Below are 11294 nucleotides of genomic sequence, written 5' to 3'. Positions count from 1 at the left end.
CTTAAAGTAGTAAAGGAGTTTTGCTATTTGGGGAGCAAAATAACTGATGATGGTCGAAGTAGGGAGGATATAAAATGTAGACTGGCAATCTACATCTACATCTACATACATACTCCGCAATCCACAATACGGTGCGTGGCGGAGGGTACCTCGTACCACAACTAGCATCTACTCTCCCTGTTCCACTCCCAAACAGAACGATTCACGAAAAGAACGCCTCCTTTCCTCTAGAGACTTCCACCAGAGTTCCTGAAGCATTTCCGTAACACTCGCGTGATGATCAAACTTACCAGTAACAAATCTAGCAGCCCGCCTCTGAATTGCTTCTATGTCCTCCCTCAATCCGACCTGATAGGGATCCCAAACGCTCGAGCAGTACTCAAGAATAGGTCGTGTTAGTGTTTTATAAGCGGTCTCCTTTACAGATGAACCACATCTTCCCAAAATTCTACCAGTGAACCGAAGACGACTATCCACCTTCACCACAACTGCCATTACATGCTTGTCCAACTTCATATCGCTCTGCAATGTTACGCCCAAATATTTAATCGACGTGACTGTGTCAAGCGCTACACAACTAATAGAGTATTCAAACATTACGGGATTCTTTTTCCTATTCATCTGCATTAATTTACATTTATCTATATTTAGAGTTAGCTGCCATTCTATACACCAATCACAAATCCTGTCCAAGTCATCTTGTATCCTCCTACAGTCACTCAACGACTGCACCTTCCCGTACACCACAGCATCATCAGCAAACAGCCGCACATTGCTATCCACCCTATCCAAAAGATCATTTATGTAGATAGAAAACAACAGCGGACCTACCACACTTCTCTGGGGCACTCCAGATGATACCCTCACCTCCGATGAACACTCACCATCGAGGACAACGTACTGGGTTCTATTACTTAATAAGTCTTCGAGCCACTCACATATTTGGGAACCAATCCCATATGCTCGTACCTTAGTTAGGAGTATGCAGTGGGGCACCGAGTCAAACGCTTTCCGGAAGTCAAGGAATATCCCTTCATCCATGTTTCCCAAGATATCATGTGAAGAAAGAGCGAGTTGCGTTTCGCTTTCTAAAGCCGTACTGATGCATGGACAGCAACTTCTCTGTCTCAAGGAAATTCATTATATTCGAACTGAGAATATGTTCGAGAATCCTGCAACAAACCGATGTTAAGGATATTGGTCTGCAATTTTGAGGATCCGTCCTTCTATCCTTCTTATATACAGGCGTCATCTGCGCTTTTTTCCAGTCGCTCGGGACTTTACGTTGGGCAAGAGATTCGCGATAGATGCAAGCTAAGTAAGGAGCCAGTGCAGTAGAGTACTCTCTGTAAAACCGAATTGGAATCCCATCAGGACCTGGCGATTTATTTATTTTCAACTCATTCAGCTGCTTCACAACCCCAGGGATGACTATCACTATGTCCTCCATACGGGAATCTGTACGAGACTCAAACAGGGGTATGTTTGTACGATCCTCCTGCGTTAAAGATTACTCAAATGCTAAATTTAAAATTTCAGCTTTCGTTTCGATGTCTTCCGTTGCCAGGCCAGACTGATCAGTGAGTGACTGGATGGAAGCCTTCGACCCGCTTACCGATTTTACGTAAGACCAATTTCCTTGGTAAGGAAAGCGTTTCTGAAAAAGAGAAATCTGTTAACATCGAGTATAGATTTAAGTGTCAGGAAGTCGTTTCTGAAAGTATTTGTATGGAGTGTAGCCATGTATGGAAGTGAAACATGGACGATAAATAGTTTGGACAAGAAAAGAATAGAAGCTATCGAAATGTGGTGCTACAGAAGAATGCTGAAGATTAGATGGGTACATCACATAACTAATGAGGAGGTATTGAAAAGAATTGGGGAGAAGAGGAATTTGTGGCACAACTTGACTAGAAGAAGGGATCGGTTGGTAGGACATGTTCTGAGGCATCAGGGGATCACCAACTTAGTACTGGAGGGCAGCGTGGAGGGTAAAAATCGTAGAGCGAGACCAAGAGATGAATACACTAAGCAGATTCAGAAGGATGTAGGTTGCAGTAGGTACTGGGAGATGAAGAAGCTTGCACAGGATAGAGTAGCATTGAGAGCTGCATCAAACCAGTCTCAAGACTGAAGACCACAACAACAACAACAACAACATAAATATATACTGACATTCCTTGGTAGTAACATGTCAGATTATAGAACCGAAGGTCTAGTCTTCGCCCCTAACAGGTATGAGACGTGCAAAGGTACAACTAAAGAATAAAAGACAGGGCGGTTTAACAACTTCGGAGATTCGTTTTCGTATATTTATGGGCATATCCACAAAAATCTAATAAAATCAATTGTGTATGAAAATGGGAATTCTAAAATGTAAATTTTATTTAGTTGCAGACAATTTAAATTCTACCTGTCAGTGTGAGAATTAAGAACGGAATTACTACTTCGATTTGGTTTAGCCATAAGCAGAATGACAGTACAATTATTGAGATAAACTCTAGTCTGTAGTTCAGTTTGTTTATTGATAAGTGTTCCTGGTTTCTTTTTAAAATTTCATATTCTGGCTTTATGTGCACCAAATAACTGTTAAAGCATAAAGAACAGATAAATATATAAACCAAGTTATATTGCATTTATGCATATTCAGGGAAGCTGACATTCAGTACAACAAGTCAAATTAATAACACGTTTTCTGAGTCTTAATCTTCATCTAACGATAATACATTCCTGTAGACAACATGACAATGTTACAGATCCTATCTGATGAATCATTTATTAATATCATTCGCAGTCCTATTGAACTTCATTTCCTGTTTAACGTTCTTTGTTCAGTATTACATACAGCGTCTAACAATCAGGCGTTATTACATTATTAGTGTATACAGGATGTATTATTTTGATCAAACACCACGTAATGGGTTTTAACATGAAAGTATTATTGCATCATTAATCTACAGGGTATACTATAATTAAAACTGAAAACTGACACGGATGAGAGTATACGATAAACAAAAGCAAAAAATGGTTCAAATGACTCTGAGCACTATGGGACTTAACATCTTAGGTCATCAGTCCCCTAGAACTTAGAACAACTTAAACCTAACTAACCTAAGGACACCACACACATCCATGCCCGAGGCAGGATTCGAACCTGCGACCGTAGCAATCCCGCGGTTCCGGACTGCAGCGCTAGAACCGCACGACCACCGGGGCCGGCAAACAAAAGCAAAAACAGTCCAGTAAACTGGAGTCTGCAAGCCCGCAGTTTGCGAGATAATTCGAATGTGTGTTTGCGAGCGGCCACTGACTTTAATATGGAACGTTGTCTTACTTGTTATAAGTGTATTTTAAATGTAAAATTTCTCTTAATTCCCCATCAAAACGGGCTAAATTCACTCACGGCCCACGGTTGGAGAATGTGGTAGATGTATGATGGGGCAAGGGCATTTCTTGCTACTTATATAAGGCGACATCCAACGCGCCAGCGTGGTCCAAGATGGATAGGTCGACCAGAGCCCTTATCTTGACCTCCTAGATCATATGACCTCCAATCTCTGGATTTTTCTTTTTGGGACTATCTCAGATGTGAGTTACACAGCATTGCCTTTAGTATAATTGAAGAACTGGAGCAGTTCTCTTGCAGTCTTCTCATAATTTACAAAATGATTCGGATGAGGGGGGGAGGGGGGTTAGATAGAATTCATAACCCACAGCAGAGATGAGAGTAATTCTATATCCAAATGATGCAAGGACGTCACGTGGAACACCTCCTTTAATGGATATGACTGTACAGTAACCTGTAAAGTGTAACGTGCTGAAATAGTATTATATTTCTTGTTAAGGTAGGCTAAGGGTAAAATTTGAACCCAATTTTATGAAAATTTAATGAAAAGTTTGTATTTTAAACGTATTTGTACTAAGTAGGAAAATATTTCATTACTGAAGCCAGTGGCAGTTCATAAACTCACTTTGACAAATATCTTGCAGTTGACTTGTTTCGGACCCATTCGCTTTGGAACAGTAAGAGTCCAAGCGCTGGGGAACGATGCTTCTCATTGACTACTCAAGTGAGGCTCTCGGCGTCAGTTTTTTCCGTGTGACTCCACCGCTAACGGTCACATTACGCGCAACTGTGTACGCACATTAGTTGGTTCAAATGGCTCTGAGAACTATGGGACTTAACTGCTGAGGTCATCAGTCCCCTAGAACTTAAAACTACTTAAACCTAACTAACCTAAGGACATCAGACACATCCATGCCCGCAGCGGTCGCGCGGTTCGAGACTGTAGCACCTAGAACAGCTCGGTCAATCCGGCCGGCTCGCACATTAGTTGCTACGGAGGATAATCTATTCATTCTCTTAATTACGGCACCCACATCACACAGGTGTATTTTCTGCTGTTTATTAACCGCTACCGATTTAAAAGCGCTCAAGGCTTCATCATCAGGCGCACGTGATGGCCATCAATTTACTGTGGCCACTTAAAGTGGAGCCGTACTTGATAACGATCCGCAGCTATGAAAGAATGTATTTTGCGGTTGCATTTTTTGTCTATAGCCGCTACGTGTGTCTGATGGTGAAGCCTTGAGCATTACGAAACCGGTAGCAATTGAAAAACAACATCACGACAGTTGTGTGGGCTGAGTACATTTCAAGTTCAATTCTCAATTCAAGGACAGTTCACTTTTTAAGAAAACTAACGTGACCACGTTGTTCCCTTTTTTGTGAGATAGTGTTCTTTCCGACCTTACCGGTTATGCAGACCTCCTGTACGAACCGTCTGGCTGGCCTTCGAGAACTGACCGCGATCCTGAATCTTGTGAAGGTCAAAGGTGAGCCAAGCGACCAACCTCGACTTTATGCAGACTCATTAGCAAGGTGCTTCTCATAAAATTTTGGTTTCTTGACGTTCGGTTCAACGACATTTCTGTATTTACCGTTCCGTTACGCCTTCGCGTTTCTGACTGAGCGTGGTTATAGAAGGCTGTTCTCTTATACGGTGGCACTGTCATGAAACTATTTGAATATTCTGTTTTAGGATGCTTTGTTCAATCTGTTTAACGTCAGAAAGCATTGAACTGGATACATATGGGACTGTATAACGAATTCTACTCTGCTTTTGTAAATGATGAAAGTCTATGTGAATGCAGCTTGCCGTTAACTTGGTGTAATGTTTTGTCTGTACAGAAGTGTATCTGTCGCCTTTATCGCTCTTTCCCTCTCACACATAAATCGGTACAATAAAGTCAGGGCTTCGTGTTTTCTAGTTAGGCTGATCCGTGAAAAGACAGAGAAACAATTATGCTAATGGAGGATTCTCTCACTCTCTCTCTCTCTCTCTCTCTCTCTGTCCTTTATCTGTGTACAGTTTAAATATATTATTTACGTGAAATCAGCCTAGTAGAATCTCTGGTGGAGCCCTTCGTCTTAATATTCAGCGGCTGGCTTGCTAGAAAAGATCTTTACATTTGTTATTATTATTAAGCGCTGCATTCAGTTGGGAAAATCGATCGTTTGAACAATTCGTTCAGTTTACGACAGATCTAAAATTTCAGATGTGGACGAAGCCTTTTTGGACAATTTCGAAAAACTCAGAGATTGCAGGCTCTCTTCGTCACAGCTGAAACTACCCAATTAATTACAGGGCCCAGACAATCATCAATGGTTCAGACAGAGAACTCATTCGTCATTCACTCTAGAATAAAATGGTCACAAACCTTATTTCTGAGGAAAATTGTATATTGAATCCATTTCCGTACATGTTCCGTTTTCTGTTGGTTCCAAGTCTCATGTAATTTTCTTTTACAGGTTTTTCTTTCTCTTTATCTATCACGCTAGCGGCACAAACTTTCCTAGCTCGCTTTAGCGCGAAGAAAAATAAATAAATCTCCTTTAGCAATCCGACAATCTTCCAACCGATACTTCCGAAGCTGTTCCTCTCTCTCTCTATAATAACCATGGAGCATACATTTCTGTACCTCTGTTGTTCCAAAGAATAAACGTACTAGAAAAATACCTTGGCGTCGACGAGCTGTCGGGGCATATATTACTAGAAAATCTGATCAGATACTTTTCAAACGTAAATACATGTGGATGATTTGGTTGACCATTATTAATTACTGCGTGGTAGAGGGTAATTTTCCGTGGGGAGATTACAACTGACACATGCAGAATGACCAGTCTGTTGGTCTAGACAGGCAGACCATTATTTATTCATATATTTACTGTCATTTTCACTAAAATAACATGTTCTTTATAAAAATCCTAAACCAAACTCAGTTTCTAGTTTGCTGTGACTTCAAAAGTATTCTCATTGTAACAATTTCTGGTTTCTGTTCGAGATTGCTACCTGATCCTACTTAACATAAATCTACACTGTTGAGCAAAAACATTACGACCACCTGCTCCGTATCGAACTGGTCACCTTTGGAGCTCATTACATTCTGTTATGAATTAGACAAACGAGGAAGAGGAAAATGTGGTTCGAATCCAAACAACCTAGACCATAGAGCAAAGCAAGAAAGCCGCTTGGTCGGATGAGTCTTGTTGCACACTGTCACCAACATCTGGCCCATTTAACGTCCCAAGAATGAAAGATGGCGGGGTTCGATAAGGATTTGAGCAGGCATATCATGATATTCCATGGGCCTCTTGGTCACTCTGGAAGTTCGCATCACTGCGAACGATTACGTGACCATTTTGGCTGATCAGGTCCATTCCCTGGTACAATGTTTCTTCCCCAGTGGTTATACCGTGTTCCGTGACGACATGGCCTACGTTCACACGGCTCGCATCGTCCGTGACTGTTTTGAGTGCACGAGGATTAATTATTGCAGCTCCCTCGGACCGGTGGCCCCACTGTCACCAGATCTCAGTATTACTGAGCCTTCGTGATCTGCTTTGGAGAGAGGGCTGCGCGATCGCTATTAACCTCAACCATCATTACCTGTGCGTTCCACTATTTTGCATCAATAATGGTAAAAACCATACAGCATCTGTGTTTATCCATTCCGAGGCGACTGGAAGCTGCTTAGAATACCAACGGTTTTCCTACACCGTATTAGGCATGCTAATGTGTTTTTGGTGTTTCCATATTTTTGTCCACCACCTGCATATTCATCACATCCACGAAACATTACTGTGAAAATGAAATTACCATTATTTAAAATGTTTAGAATATACAAGTAAGGAATCATTTACTGAAAAAAGATTATAGATCAGTTAACTTAAGCCCTATTTCTAAGTTGAATCTACTAATTTAATGTAACTTGGAGAATTATTAGGAAATTTCTTTACTTGCCCGCACACCAAAGTTTTTTGTAGTTCTTAAAGTATTCAAGTACGGAGACAGTATATTATTAGCTTTCACACTGAACGTCGATTCCTGACATTTTGTAAGTTTTCGCCAATTGGAGCTTCTTAGCATTTCTGTGAGTCAAAAAAGCCTACAGTTTACGCTTCACAATTCCCGTTGATCCAACGTGATAGGGATCTACGCGGTCGAACACCATCCTAAAGTAGGTCGCATTAGCATTTAATAAGCAATCTCCTTTATTGACAGAATTCAGTTTTCCAACATTTTACCAACCAAAGAAGGATTGCTATTTGCTTTGTCCACGGCTGAACATGTATCAACATTGTATTTCATGTGCAAGATCAGTCGTAGATACACTCCTGGAAATTGAAATAAGAACACCGTGAATTCATTGTCCCAGGAAGGGGAAACTTTATTGACACATTCCTGGGGTCAGATACATCACATGATCACACTGACAGAACCACAGGCACATAGACACAGGCAACAGAGCATGCACAATGTCGGCACTAGTACAGTGTATATCCACCTTTCGCAGCAATGCAGGCTGCTATTCTCCCATGGAGACGATCGTAGAGATGCTGGATGTAGTCCTGTGGAACGGCTTGCCATGCCATTTCCACCTGGCGCCTCAGTTGGACCAGCGTTCGTGCTGGACGTGCAGACCGCGTGAGACGACGCTTCATCCAGTCCCAAACATGCTCAATGGGGGACAGATCCGGAGATCTTGTTGGCCAGGGTAGTTGACTTACACCTTCTAGAGCACGTTGGGTGGCACGGGATACATGCGGACGTGCATTGTCCTGTTGTAACAGCAAGTTCCCTTGCCGGTCTAGGAATGGTAGAACGATGGGTTCGATGACGGTTTGGATGTACCGTGCACTATTCAGTGTCCCCTCGACGATCACCAGTGGTGTACGGCCAGTGTAGGAGATCGCTCCCCACACCATGATGCCGGGTGTTGGCCCTGTGTGCCTCGGTCGTATGCAGTCCTGATTGTGGCGCTCACCTGCACGGCGCCAAACACGCATACGACCATCATTGGCACCAAGGCAGAAGCGACTCTCATCGCTGAAGACGACACGTCTCCATTCGTCCCTCCATTCACGCCTGTCGCGACACCACTGGAGGCGGGATGCACGATGTTGGGGCGTGAGCGGAAGACGGCCTAACGGTGTGCGGGACCGTAGCCCAGCTTCATGGAGAAGGTTGCGAATGGTCCTCGCCGATACCCCAGGAGCAACAGTGTCCCTAATTTGCTGGGAAGTGGCGGTGCGGTCCCCTACGGCACTGCGTAGGATCCTACGGTCTTGGCGTGCATCCGAGCGTCGCTGCGGTCCGGTCCCAGGTCGACGGGCACGTGCACCTTCCGCCGACCACTGGCGACAACATCGATGTACTGTGGAGACCTCACGCCCCACGTGTTGAGCAATTCGGCGGTACGTCCACCCGGCCTCCCGCATGCCCACTATACGCCCTCGCTCAAAGTCCGTCAACTGCACATACGGTTCACGTCCACGCTGTCGCGGCATGCTACCAGTGTTAAAGACTGCGATGGAGCTCCGTATGCCACGGCAAACTGGCTGACACTGACGGCGGCGGTGCACAAATGCTGCGCAGCTAGCGCCATTCGACGGCCAACACCGCGGTTCCTGGTGTGTCCGCTGTGCTGTGCGTGTGATCATTGCCTGTACAGCCCTCTCGCAGTGTCCGGAGCAAGTATGGTGGATCTGACACACCGGTGTCAATGTGTTCTTTTTTCCATTTCCAGGAGTGTATTTGTTTCTTCACCTCTCACTCATTGGTCTTTTAGTTATATTTACCACATTTGTGTACTACGTGAGCGGCCTCAGATTTCTTGACATTTATAGATACTTTCCCACATTTATATCACATCAACCGTGAAAATTCTTAAGTCACACTTAATATTCACTACTGTAAAAATCATTCACAAATCCCATTTTACATTCTTGCCACTTGCAGAATAGCGTAAGAAAAGAGCGATCTGGGCTAGATATGATCGAAACTTCTGGTGGATGTCAGTGAGAGGGCTATTTGGTTACGCTTCTGTACTTGCAGTCACAAAGTGTTTTAGTTATTTGCAGTACGTGGTACGGTTGCTCTACCCGTCAGTTGTTTATGGAGGACGCTTGTGGTCCGTTCTAGTTTGGTGTTAACTAACGGGGTGTGTTTCCACCGAAACTATTTTCTCTTTCTTGTCTCTACAACGTTAGGAATATCTTCCGAGTGACATCTGAGACGCATTTGGAGTTCACGTTGAAACCAAAGGGATGTTGACACTGACACTTCCCCTTTGTATGTAAAGAATGACAGTGCTGGAAAAACTCTTACGTTATTTGAGTTTCAAACAGCTGAGCAAAACTGAACGTACTCGGACAGTTCTCTCTTTACTTATTCTGATCATCACTAAACTGACACACAATATTTTTAGCGCAACGTAATCTGACTTTCAAAAATCCCCACAAAAGAATGGCCCTGACTAACAATAACTTTTACCTTTCATAAATCACTTACCTCACAATAATCTTCGTTACTCGACCTACTGCAATACAGCGAGCGCCAATACTGCCAGCTAAATAAAAGATTCTAACTACTGAAGGCACTAACTACTGATAGGCATAGTTAGCAAATGAAAGATTTTGATAGAGAACAAACAATGTATTTACCTTAACAGTGTTCAAAAGTCATAACACATGTATCAGTTCATGACATCCAGTCTTACAAATTTCCTTTTTCTGACGGACACACGTCCAGAACGTCCACTCATAGTAACCTTTCAAAACTCTGGCATCTCTCTCCCCACATCCACCACTGCTGGCGGCTCACCTCCAACTGCCCAAAGCTACACGCTGTTCACATCCAGCTGCCCAACGCTATACTAGCGACTATTCCAACACTGAGTGCAACCAGCCACAGACTGCACACAGCGCAGTCAGCGATTTTCAGACAGAGCACTACGTGGCGTTACCAACATAAAAACCTAAACACCTACTTATAGCATCCTTCACAAAGTCAAAGGTACAGCAAGGATCGAAGCTTGCGTCATTCCCCTTTTCAGACAGCGAATAACACTAGTTAGAGGGAGGCACCAACGTCAGCTGCAATTGGACATCGAAGTAATTCAATGGCGACTGTTAAGAATTTGTGCAGGACCGGGATTCGAACCCGCATTTCTCGCTTTACACGAGAGATCGCTGTAACTGCGTCGGTTATCCGAGCACGCTTTCCGTCCCATCTAAATTCTCAGCTTATCACACATCACGACGCATCACGACGTAACGTCCCCGTCCATTTACCTCATTTTGGTCATAGTGTTTCCTGTATTCTCGCAGGAGATACGGTCCGCATGGTGCTTCTGCACTAAGGATATCTATAAGCTTAACTGCTTCGAAATTCTCAGTGCAGATGGGCAATAGGGTCCGTACCTCTTGCGGGAACACAGGAAATGCTGTGAACAAAATTAGGTGAATGGACAGGGACACTACTTCGTGGTGTGCGATAAGTTGAGAATTTGGGTCAGACGGAAGTCCTGCTTTGATAGCTACAGCTGTTAAGGCGACTTTTCGTGTAAAGCAGGAAATTCGGATTCGAGTCGCAGTTCGGTACAAATTTTCGCCTTCCGCCAATGAACTATTTGAGTGTCCAGTTGCGGCTGAGGTCAGTACGTCCGTGGAGACATTCAGGTTTACGGCTGCTGTATCAAAAATAGTAGTGTGTCTGTTCCTTTGGGCGTGGCCGAAAGAACAGGCATAACAATACACTGTACGACAAAAAAGAAAAAAGGGCGCACCAGAAGGCTTTCGACACCGTTCCTCATAAGCCTCTTCTAACCAAACTGCGTGCCTAAGGAATATCGCCTCAGTTGTGCCTCTGGATTCGTGATTTCCTGTCAGAAGGGTCACAGTTCGTAGTAATAGACGGAAAGTCATCAAGTAAAACAGAAGTAGTATCCGG

Source organism: Schistocerca americana, chromosome 2 (genome assembly GCF_021461395.2).
Source record: "Schistocerca americana isolate TAMUIC-IGC-003095 chromosome 2, iqSchAmer2.1, whole genome shotgun sequence".
NCBI classification, from domain to species: Eukaryota; Metazoa; Arthropoda; class Insecta; order Orthoptera; family Acrididae; genus Schistocerca; species Schistocerca americana.
Note: the sequence above shows the minus strand (reverse complement) of the source record.